We start from the raw sequence: 10512 nt of genomic DNA on the forward strand, positions 1-10512 counted from the left end.
CCTCTTAGATTGTTTCCTAGTGTCCAGCATGCTAGTATTACAAGAGGTGCACAAGAAAATTCATTTTCGCTATAAAAAAATCTTTACTTTCCTTCATTCATTCCTTAAAATCACTTATCCATTTATCTCCAGCCCACTCTTTGTTTGTCCCATGAACTGTTATGGACATCTGAGTTCATGGCCCCCAATTTCTTTCATTATTCATTGAAATTACAGTTATTTTTGTTACATTCAGTTTTGTTACTTCCCCCCTCCCCAGTTTCCTTTCCTTTCCTATTATTTTAGCTTTTGCATGTGGTGGTTGTGATGGCAGAGCTGTTTTCAGCAGCCACCATGTTCATTCTTGGGATACCCTGGAATGTTGTAATGTCCAAGATATTGTGGGAAAATGCAACAATGGCAGGCTGGAGGTGGTTACCAAATCAATTCCACTGGCACTGGAGAAGTGAAGCCCCTCTGTCCAAAACTGAATGGTAAATGAGTACAAATGAAATAAAGGAAATGAGCCCATTTTAAAAAACTTTTGGCATTTGTATCATTGTGAATCAAAATGATGCTGGGTTTATCATGTAAACGCCATCTAAAGCAACCTGGAAATTGAATGTTTCTTTCCTAGATAATGAGGTGCTTAAAATCAAACTGCTAAATAAAACCAAACAGTTCTTTGAGATTAAAGTTCCAGGGCTTCCAGATCTTCCAAAATGATACTACGGGGCCCCTTTAAAAGATGCATCAGAGGGAGAGTAATTGCATATGAGTCCTACAAAAAGAAAAGGTATAATTCAAAATGCAATCAAATTGGGGGAGCAGAAAGCTGAAAGCTGTAAAAGTCAGCGCTGCTTCATCCTCCCTTGAACTTCTGAAGAATGCAATAGCAAGAATATGGAATTAATAAAATTTGTACAGATAAAGGCCAGGTTCCTCTGCATGAAACAAATGTAAGATAACAGACCGGCAGACCTGTTAGCTCACAAATGGAGGTAAGCTTGGTCCTCAGCATATACTTCTCTACTGAGGATCGCTGAGAATAAATAGCACACCAGAATAACTGAGCTTAATAATGTACTTAGACCCTTTTATTCAAAATTATACACTCCTGAGAGAGAATCAACACAAGAAGCAATTTATGCTTTCCTGCATAAAGTTCAGCTCCCACGGCTATTAGAGGCGCAAGCACAGATGCTTCAGAGGCCTCTGCAAGTGGAGGAAATAGAAAACACAATTAAAAACGACAAAGCTGGTAAAGCACCTGGGCTGGAGGACTTCGCAGCCAAATGGTATAAAACCTTCAACGATCCACTGGTCCCATGACTAGATGTCACATATAAAAGACTTATGGATAAAATATGTTTTCTTCTTGATAAGGCTCACATCTCACGAGTAAACTGGACAAAAATCAGGCTAAATGTGACAATTAAGGATACATCTCACTAATGAGTCATGATTATTGCCATTTTGGCAGAGAGGCTACGAAAGGGGAACTAAGGTCACAAGCATAAATGCTCTTACTAGGGTAATCCCCATTAAACACAATGGAGGTTACTTCTGAGTAAATGTGCCCTGCATGACTGCAATCTTATGCTCACTTCCTTGGAAGTAAGCCCCACTGAATTCAGTGTAAACCAGCTTGTAAATGAATAAATGCATAGCAATTTAGTGGAGAATAACAAGAACAACATCGACCAGTGGATTGATTTCATTACTATATGCAAAGATAAATGAGACCCAGCTGTTATTGTATTAGGCAAACACTCACTGTTAGTGTATTAGGCACACACTCGCACCCCAACACTGAGATAGTGAAATAGAAAGTTGCATTCAACACTGCATGAGAGTAGTTTCACTCATGCATTAAGATTTCCCTCTCTTCTTCTCCACCCGTGACTCCCATCAATTTGCTCTAGAAGGCCACTCAGCAATTAACAATAGATTTTAAGGCTGCACAAGAGCTGCAGGAGGGAGAAGAAGAAGGGATTAGGGATAGGATGACAATTCCCAGGGTTCCCTAGGGATTGTTAAACCACTCTGAGAATTATAACTCTCTGAGTGGAAATAGAGGTCTCTTAACAATACTCAGCACCCTTTACAAACCACAGTTTCCAGAATTCCCTGGGGAAAGCCATGATGGTTTAAAGTGGTTTGCTGCAGCTTCAAATAGATAGTGCAGATGTGGCCATTCTGGCCCCCATTCACACCTGGGAATCTGTATTCTGCATCAGCTGAAGTTTCTGAACCATTTTCTATGGCAGTCTCATATAACTGCGTACATCTACTGAAATCCCATCATCCCTCATATGGGTCAAAAAGCCCTGATGGATTTGCATCCACCATACATTGCTCTGGCCTCTCCCCTGTCTTCCTTCTTCCCCTCCCTGATTTTCTTTTCTTCCTTCTTTGTCCAGTTAGATGAATGCATCCCCAAGTTCTTCTGGTCGTATTGTCTGTCCAGCTTTTTGTTAGTTTATTGGAAGCGTAGGAATGAAATAAAATATGGATTTTAAAAGGAAAACATTACAAGAGCACCACACCACAGGCTTCATTGAAAGAAACAATCTAAGATCTAAGATATTGTCTCTGCCTCTTCTGTGGATTTGCTCAGCCTGTGGATTTGCTCAGCCTTTCTGTCCCCATTGTGCTCATATAATAACTTTGTGAGCAGGCCTTGCCTCCATATTCTGCAGCTGGAATGAATTCAGGCAAACTCAAATATTCAGGCAAACTCAAATATTCAGGCAAACTAAAAGAAGAACTGGCCAAGAAGAAACAAAGAGTTACAAGTCACTGGTGGCTTTGCTAATTTCATCCAGCTTGATCCTTCATGTTTACTAGCCAAAAGGCCCCTAACAGAGACAGGAAAACCGTGCCAGAGAGGGAGGAGGATGAGATGACAACGATGGAGAGGAGCTTCTTATTTTTGTTTCAGACAGTATATTTTGTCTTCTAGGCACTATTCAAAATGTTTGCTGTCACCTTAGGTACCTTGAATGCATCATACTTTAACAAAAGGCTGCTCCCTACCATTATTCCTTGTCTAGATAAAGAGGATGCTTTTCACAGTCCCTTCCATGAACCAATACAGGGATGCTATGCATGGCAAAGAAAGTGTCTCTCTGGTGCTGGCTACTTCATACTGCAGGACTTTTTCTCCTTAAAGTTCTCCCAAACTCAAGTTTAGGCATCATTGGAGTGTTGTAAAATGTACTTTTCCTCCTAGTTCAGTCTGCTGTGGATTCTGTGAGGGGATGTTGTGTTTACTATGAGTAGCAGAGTCCTTCTTAGATATGTCTGACATTTACTACGCTCCATTTTTTCCCATAGGAATTTTTCTGCACGTGCACCCCTTCCTCTATGCAAATCAACAGTGGCACCTCTCTTTTTTTATATATATATAAATATTTATTAGATTTTCCAATTTTATACAAACACAAAAAGAAAAAGAAAAAGAAAAATATTAAAAACAAGTCAATTTCAGTAGCAATTTTTCAATAACATGTTTCTTTGACTTCCTCGTGCCTCCCCTTCTTGTTTTCTAGTTCAACTTGTTAATCCAGCAAATCCTAATCTCTTAACATTCCTTTTAAAATAACACCTTATTTTCCACTCAACTTTTTAAATTTAATGACTAAAACAATTTTAATCCCTATTATCTTTATCATAACAGCTAGAGACCACAAAAGTTCAATCCAACATCTTTTCAGAGTTCATTAATTTTGTAGTATTTCTGTAAATAGTCCTTAAATTTCTTCCAATCTTCTTCTGCCGACTCTTCTAGCTGGTCGCGGATTCTGCCGGTCATTTCTGCCAGTCCCATACAGTCAATCAACTTCATCTGCCATTCTTCCAGAGTGGGTAGATCTTGAGTCTTCCAGTGCTTTGCTATAAGTATTCTTGCTGCCGTTGTAGCATACATAAAAAAAGTTCTGTCCTTCTTTGGCACCAAATGGCTGACTATGCCCAAGAGAAAAGCCTCTGGTTTTTTCAAGAAGGTATACTTAAATACCTTTTTCATTTCATTATAAATCATTTCCCAGAAAGCCTTAATCTTTGGGCACGTAACAGTGGCACCTCTCTTTCCCATGGAGGAAGAGCTGCACTCAGAGCAGCTCAGAATCTCCATCACAGATTGAAGAAATTAAGAGCATAGTGCATCCATGCAATGCCCATCTGGAGGCCTATGCACACCTGTAATATTTATAGCTCTTATCTATAATTCAGGGAACATTTTAAAAAGCTGCAGTTTCATACCCTAAGTCTTCGACATAGGGGAACTATAAATCTCATTAACTTGCTACCTGTATTTTTTCCACAGTTTTCTTGTGGGAAGGTTTACTTTAGCAGAGTTAAACAATCCCCTTTGTAAGTTTATGCAGAGATCAGCTTGTTGCTGACTTGTCTGAATTTTACTAATAAAGATGCCTTCCTGATTAAAAATCCCTTTGAATCCCTCTTAAAGAATACACACACAAATCCGATTCATGTTAATATAAAACTATTTGGGTTGGTGAGCAAGGCAACCTCTCTGCACGCTTCTGTAGCTGCAACATACTCTGCTTCTGTGGAAGACAATGCTACACAGTTCTGTTTATAACTACCCCATGAAACAGGCCCATCCCACATTTCCCACCAGTTATGTGGCTAGAAACTTTCTTTTTCTTTAAATACTAAAATGAAATTCTGGAAAAGCAGTCCTCCTCGCCCTGTGTTGTTAGGTAATGAAGTCTGCAGCATATTCAGAGCCTTGTAGACTTCTAGATTCCTCAGTACCTACCCATTATGATGTCATGACATGGTGGCACGAAAGCATCACCTGATTGCTCCTTCCCATAACCTTGATGTCAGTAATGTCTCTCATTTCAAGCATCATGTTTCCATGTTGCTTTTTTATGGATAACCCTGCAGGAAGCATTAAAAATTACAGTGGGCCAGTGGGAAGACTGTGGCCTTGGTTTCCTGATATCCCCGCAGTAAAGAGAACACAGGCAGGGTGTGGGGGGGGGGTGTGGAGAGAGAGAAGAGAGGGAACAGTGTTTAAAAGTGGCTATTTCCTTCCTTTCTCCCAGATACGAAACAGACCAAAGGGATGAAATATGCCAGCAGCTGGAGCTAATTTTGAGGTTATTTTACAGCAAGAGCTACAACACAATAAAGCACTAACCCTGAATGTGGCTTTGCGCTTTGTGTCTGACCTTCTGAAATTGTTCTGACTGGAGCTTCTTAGCCTCGTTGTGTCATGTCTGCTCCCTTGCCGTGCACACATGATAAACCCCACGTCCGTTTCTGGTAGCAAAGAATGCTGCAAATGTACACGAAGTGCTCAAGAGGTTGGTTGGGAGACAACAGATGCAGCAGATACCTTGAGTTGTGCGCACACACAAATCAGATTTCAAGAGTAGCTTTTTGTGATATGACTGTAAGTGGTTCCCACAACATTGTTGGCTCTGGATGATGAAATCTTACCTACCTTGCACGAATCTTGTCAATGCAGAGTGTGTGATGTCTCAGTGGCATGTGGGCAGGTTAAGAATCGAAAAAGAACCATGCTGGAACAGACCTAAACCAGCATCTCTAGAGGTGCAGTTTGTACCCATGGTGTCTAGCCAGATGCATCTGGGAAGCCCCAAAGCTGGAAGCTGAGCAGTTCTTTGGGGCTGGTCAATGCCTGGATGGAAGACCATCGAGAAATCCTATGTACACAGAGTTCTATTATGGAATAAAATCAGACTATAAACATACTTATTAAATAAGTTGTTTTGTGGATCGTCATAGTTTTGTTTTTGTTTTTTTCATTCAAGTGCACCTCAAAACCTAATTGACACTGCAGCATGCACTGTTGAGCACTGAAGTCTACTTTGTCAGCTGCATCTGTTTTCCACAAAAGCTTATGCTGCAATAAAACTGTTGGTCTTTAAGGTATCGCAATACATTTGGTTGTGTTGTGCTCATTTGTTGTACAATGTGTGCCATTGCAATGGGTTGCTTTGAAGTCATTTTTGCACCAAGTAAAGTCATTTTTAGCTGCCCAGTCCCCCCCCAGCTGTCCCCTATTTTGCCCAACTTTATTTTGCTCGACCAAAGGTGGCAACCCTACCCTCTGCTGATGTCCAGCTCTGTAAAATAACATGGAACAAAAAAAAGGTGATGGGCAATCCAGTGGCGGCATCACCAGAAACAATCACAGGAGGTGTCAGGTTTTTGCAAAACTCATTCATAAGGCATGCTGGAAAAGCTGACAAGCCCATGAAACCAAATGTGTAATGTTTCACATAATGAGTGGCCTGTTTTCAAAATCCACCCTGAGCAACCACGAGCCACAAAATGCCTCCTTTAAAAGGAAAACTGCTGGGACAGGCTGATGAGGATCCCTCAGCTACAGTAAAGGGCAGAGAAGAACGTCCCCCCCAAACAGTAGTTGCGATCAGAGGCTGTTGCGTTGCTCCTGCTGCTATACAAAGTCAAGCAGCACCTGTTCAATCTTTCATCTGTGGGCAATGATTTGTTGTTTTCTCAAGACAATTGAATGGCGCAACTCTGCATAAAAGCTCCTAACATGTTTCCTTCCCTTTCTGAAGAGCTAATCAGAAACGCTCCCCTTTCCCCCGTGGGAGAGGGAGGAGGGTGTGCGCTAGAGGAACAGGTTGGAACTGTTAAAATAATTGGCAGCCCTGGATTTTTGCAGATCTAGCTGGCCGCACGTTAAAATGGGGGAGCTTTTAAGGTTTAATTATTTATTTCAGGCTTTGCCATAAAAATTGCCCCTTTACGACATTAACAGTTGCGAGCGAGCAGGAGTTTTCCTCATTAAAAGGAGGCCATTCCTCTCAAAGGCTCTGGTTATATCATTGTGGGCTATGGGCTTTGCCAATAAGGCTATTAAAGTGGTTGAGGACTCACGCAGCAATCTTAGAAGGCTGCTTCCCCAGTTGCTGTGGTAACGTACAAGCAAACTTGCCTCAAATCTCAAGGAGAGGGTGGATTTTTTTGTTGTTTTTGTTTTAATGCAGAGCTGCAAACACATGAGATGCATCAAGAGGCCTAATTAGGCAATTGGCAGTAACAAATGTTTGTGGAAGGTATGATGCACAGTAGAAAAGGATAGGGGTCTCTGAAACAGAAAACCTAAGAATGGCAAGTTGCCACGTTCCAACACTGCCTGGCTATGTGGTGCAGAACGCACCTCCATTTTGTTTCCTGTAACGATTCAGTATCAGCCTAGGCCTCTTGAAGAAGGAGAAAGATTCATACAGCAAACCTTATACAAGGCTGGAAGTAAGTGAGCATTATTATGTTCTCATCCACACTTTCGCTTGTCCCATGCCGAGAAAGCATGGATCTGAGTGGTTGTCCACTTTCCAGGCATGTGTTTGAGTGGTTTTGCATTTGGCTAACCTCTTTCTCCTGGAAAACCTGCTCTTTAGCGGAAAACTTGATTGCCATTTGTTCCAATTCAGCGCTAAACCGCCGGTTTCTCCGGGGGAAAGTGGTGGGGCAAATGGAAGTGTGTATGAGCCCTATGTCTTGCCCCTTCAACGACCGATACTCTGGGAGTTCCTGAAAGCTTCAAGGTGAAAGGGTAATGGAGCTATCAAAACTGGATGGACCACTGATGAGATGGGAACAAGACCGATCGATCCAAAGCAGTAGAACTCATCATGAGGCATCAGGGCTTGAGTAAACTCAGCCATGGAAGCAGAACCTGTGACTCTCTAGATATTGCTGGAGTGCAACTCCCATCACCCCTGGCTATTAGCCACGCTAGCTGAGGCTGATAGCAGTAGGAGTCCAACAACGTTTGGCGGGTCACAGGCTCCTCACCCCTTACCTAGAGACCAACAATAGTGAACTAAAAGAAACTCCAGTTCTTTCTCAACTATTGTAGTTTCCAGGGCCAGCCCTTACATTAGACAGCTGCTTCAGATGACAGAATCCACGAGCAGCAGGCCTCCACACTCACTCCATATGGTCCTCCCAAGCCAGCTCCTCAGCAGCAACAATCCTTGCTTGTTTCTAGCCTGTGTTGTCTGGTTGTCTCAGCCAGCTGGGTTTATACAGGCATGAAATAAATAAATATTAACTATTGCCCTGTCTTAATGTCAGGAGCAGATGAGATGAGGGAACCTATGACGGAACCTTCCAAAATTTCCCTTTTCAAAGAAAAAGCAGAGTGGATTGGATCAGGACTGGAGCATTCAGGGTGGGCTAATTTTCTCTCTCCCACCCTCCATCATTTTCCTGATCTAAGTCCCCATTCCCACCCTGCTAGCAACTGCTATCTACCCTGTTGGGGAAACTATGTGGGTACCAACATGATTTTTCCAATAGGAAAAAGTGTATCCCCTTCCCATCACTTCAGGACAATTCAGCCTCCCCCATGGCTGATATTTATTTGTTTGTTTTAAGCAAAAGAGAAAACACAGATTTCCCCTTGTCTATCTTTGCCTTGGGTTATACTGGTTTTTTTGTACACAAATTTGAGTTCATTTGAGCTGTAAGAATCCAATAAAAATAAATTTTATTTTATGGTTGCTTGCTGTACTAGTCATTGCACTTTTGTAGAGTATTTTTGTTTTGTTTGATTTCTGTTTTTAAGCATGTAGTTATGACGTTACTGGGGGGAAATCTGTGCCAATTTATAGTTCTTTCATCTTTTCTTTTTTTAAAAAGAAGAAATTAATTTGGCTTTTCAGATGTCTATCTTGTCTCATAAATGCTCAAAAATGGAAAGGCAAATAAAGAGAACCCTGTTTTTAAAAATTATTAAAAAAAATGTAGTCATGACTCATGATTTTGAACCATTTGGAGAATGGCAAAGAAATTTTCTCGAGCAATGAAAAGTTTTGAAAACAAGGTCAATTCTATGGACAAATATTCATGAACGGATGTTCTCAAACCACATTTCAGCTGCTAGCTAGGAAGTATGTAAGCCACAAATAAGTTTTAAAAGATGTTAAGACTACATTCCCAGACCTACATCTGTCATTCAGAATCTCCATCTACTCTACCTTTATTAATCTATAGAAATTGTGTATATGTAAACTATTCCTCCAAAAAAGAGCACTTTTTTAAAAAAACAATGTTTACTGCAGAGATGGGTCCAGAACCACAGGAGTCCGATGCCATCTGACTTTCCCCACAGCTTACAAATGTTTAATGACAGGAATTGAGGTTTGGTTTTCCTGCTCCTTAATTTTAATGAGAAAGCTGTTGTAACAAACTGTTGGTAGAGGGGTAACCAACATGGAAAAAAGGATGCTTCAGAATAGTTAACAACTGCTAGTAAAGAAAAGATAACAAGGCCACCCGTTCAAAAAACAGGGTGGGTGTGGCAACAGGGCTCATGGCAGAGCAAAGGATGCCTTCCATTGGTTCAGTCTCACTAGAGTGTGCATTCTGTGCCAAGACTGGTGAGTGATGATGTCCAGTGACATGAGGTGAGATGACAATGAGTGGTCAGAAGGAGAAGTGGAGGTGACGAAAGTTGAAGAAGTAACAGGGTTTAGTGAGCAGAAAGTCTCTGTGGAAGAGAGCAGTCCAGAACCAGAGGCAGAAGAGGAGGCTGGAGAGAAAGCAGGGGCCAAGAGGCAACAATGAGCCACATTGGTGAGGAAGCCAGGCTGACTCCACCTCCTGCTGCAACCAGCTCCACTCCTGGTCTGAAGAACCTGAAGAGGTATGAAGAGGGCAAAGCAAAGTCAGGGAAGACGACAGGGCCTCAGATTGTTTGGGAAGGAACCAGGGGAGGAGGAAACTTAGGGAGCTGTGAGGAGGCAGAGACCTTTTGTCTTCACAACTGCCTCATAGGGGGCAAGTTCTACGAAGAATTGCTGTGCTCTCAAGGCTCCACCTCCTGAGATGCTTTTTCCCCTTTGAATAAAGAGTTAACTTCATTGAAGCTGTGTGAATTATTGCTGACCTGTTCCTATGCCTGCTTCTGACACATGATGAGCTCAGGTTCATCAGTTTCGATGGGGCTACTCTGAGCATAACGTGGTTGGAGACAACCCACAGTTTTTGGAAGACATTTTAAGCAAGGGAAGTGGAAAATACCACCCATTAGACTTTCAACTAGCATTATTTATTTATTTTAAAGCATTTATGAGCCGCTTAATTGTTACTTTAAAAAAATCCTAGATGGCCATGTCCAACATCTCTGCAACAGAATAAAATGGAGCATCCCATTGATGATGGGGTTCCCTTATGGCACCCCTCAGCAGAAGCAGCTTGGGAAGTCACTGTGCTTAGAGAGTCTTCCTGGCTCGGCTCTTAAAGAGGCAGTATACACAAAAGAAACCATGTTCCCTTCCCCTTCCAGCGCTTCCCCTTATAGCTTGTTCTCAGACATTTGCAACAATGGTTAGGCCCGTTCCCATGGATGGAAGGAGTTTATGGGGCGAAGCAGGACACACACATTTGTTGCAAATATGTATCTCTCCTGCTTTGTCCCATAAACTTGTTGCATCCATGGGAACAGGCCCTGACCCAGCCAACGGACTGTGTGCTCTCCTCATTACTGCT

At 41.9% G+C, this 10512-nt stretch overlaps 1 long non-coding RNA gene across 1 annotated transcript; it reads right to left on the reverse strand.

Annotated features, from left to right (window-relative positions):
- Positions 1-1049: 1049 nt before the first annotated feature.
- Positions 1050-4943, reverse strand: LOC310746581. The gene is made up of 3 exons (XR_014540758.1): positions 4066-4943; positions 2334-3368; positions 1050-1194 (listed from the first exon to the last, which is right to left on the reverse strand). It is a non-coding gene; the product is annotated as an uncharacterized lncRNA (long non-coding RNA).
- Positions 4944-10512: the final 5569 nt, after the last annotated feature.

The sequence above is a fragment of the Podarcis filfolensis genome (assembly GCF_964270895.1).
Source record: "Podarcis filfolensis genome assembly, chromosome: 1".
Lineage (NCBI taxonomy): Eukaryota > Metazoa > Chordata > Lepidosauria > Squamata > Lacertidae > Podarcis > Podarcis filfolensis.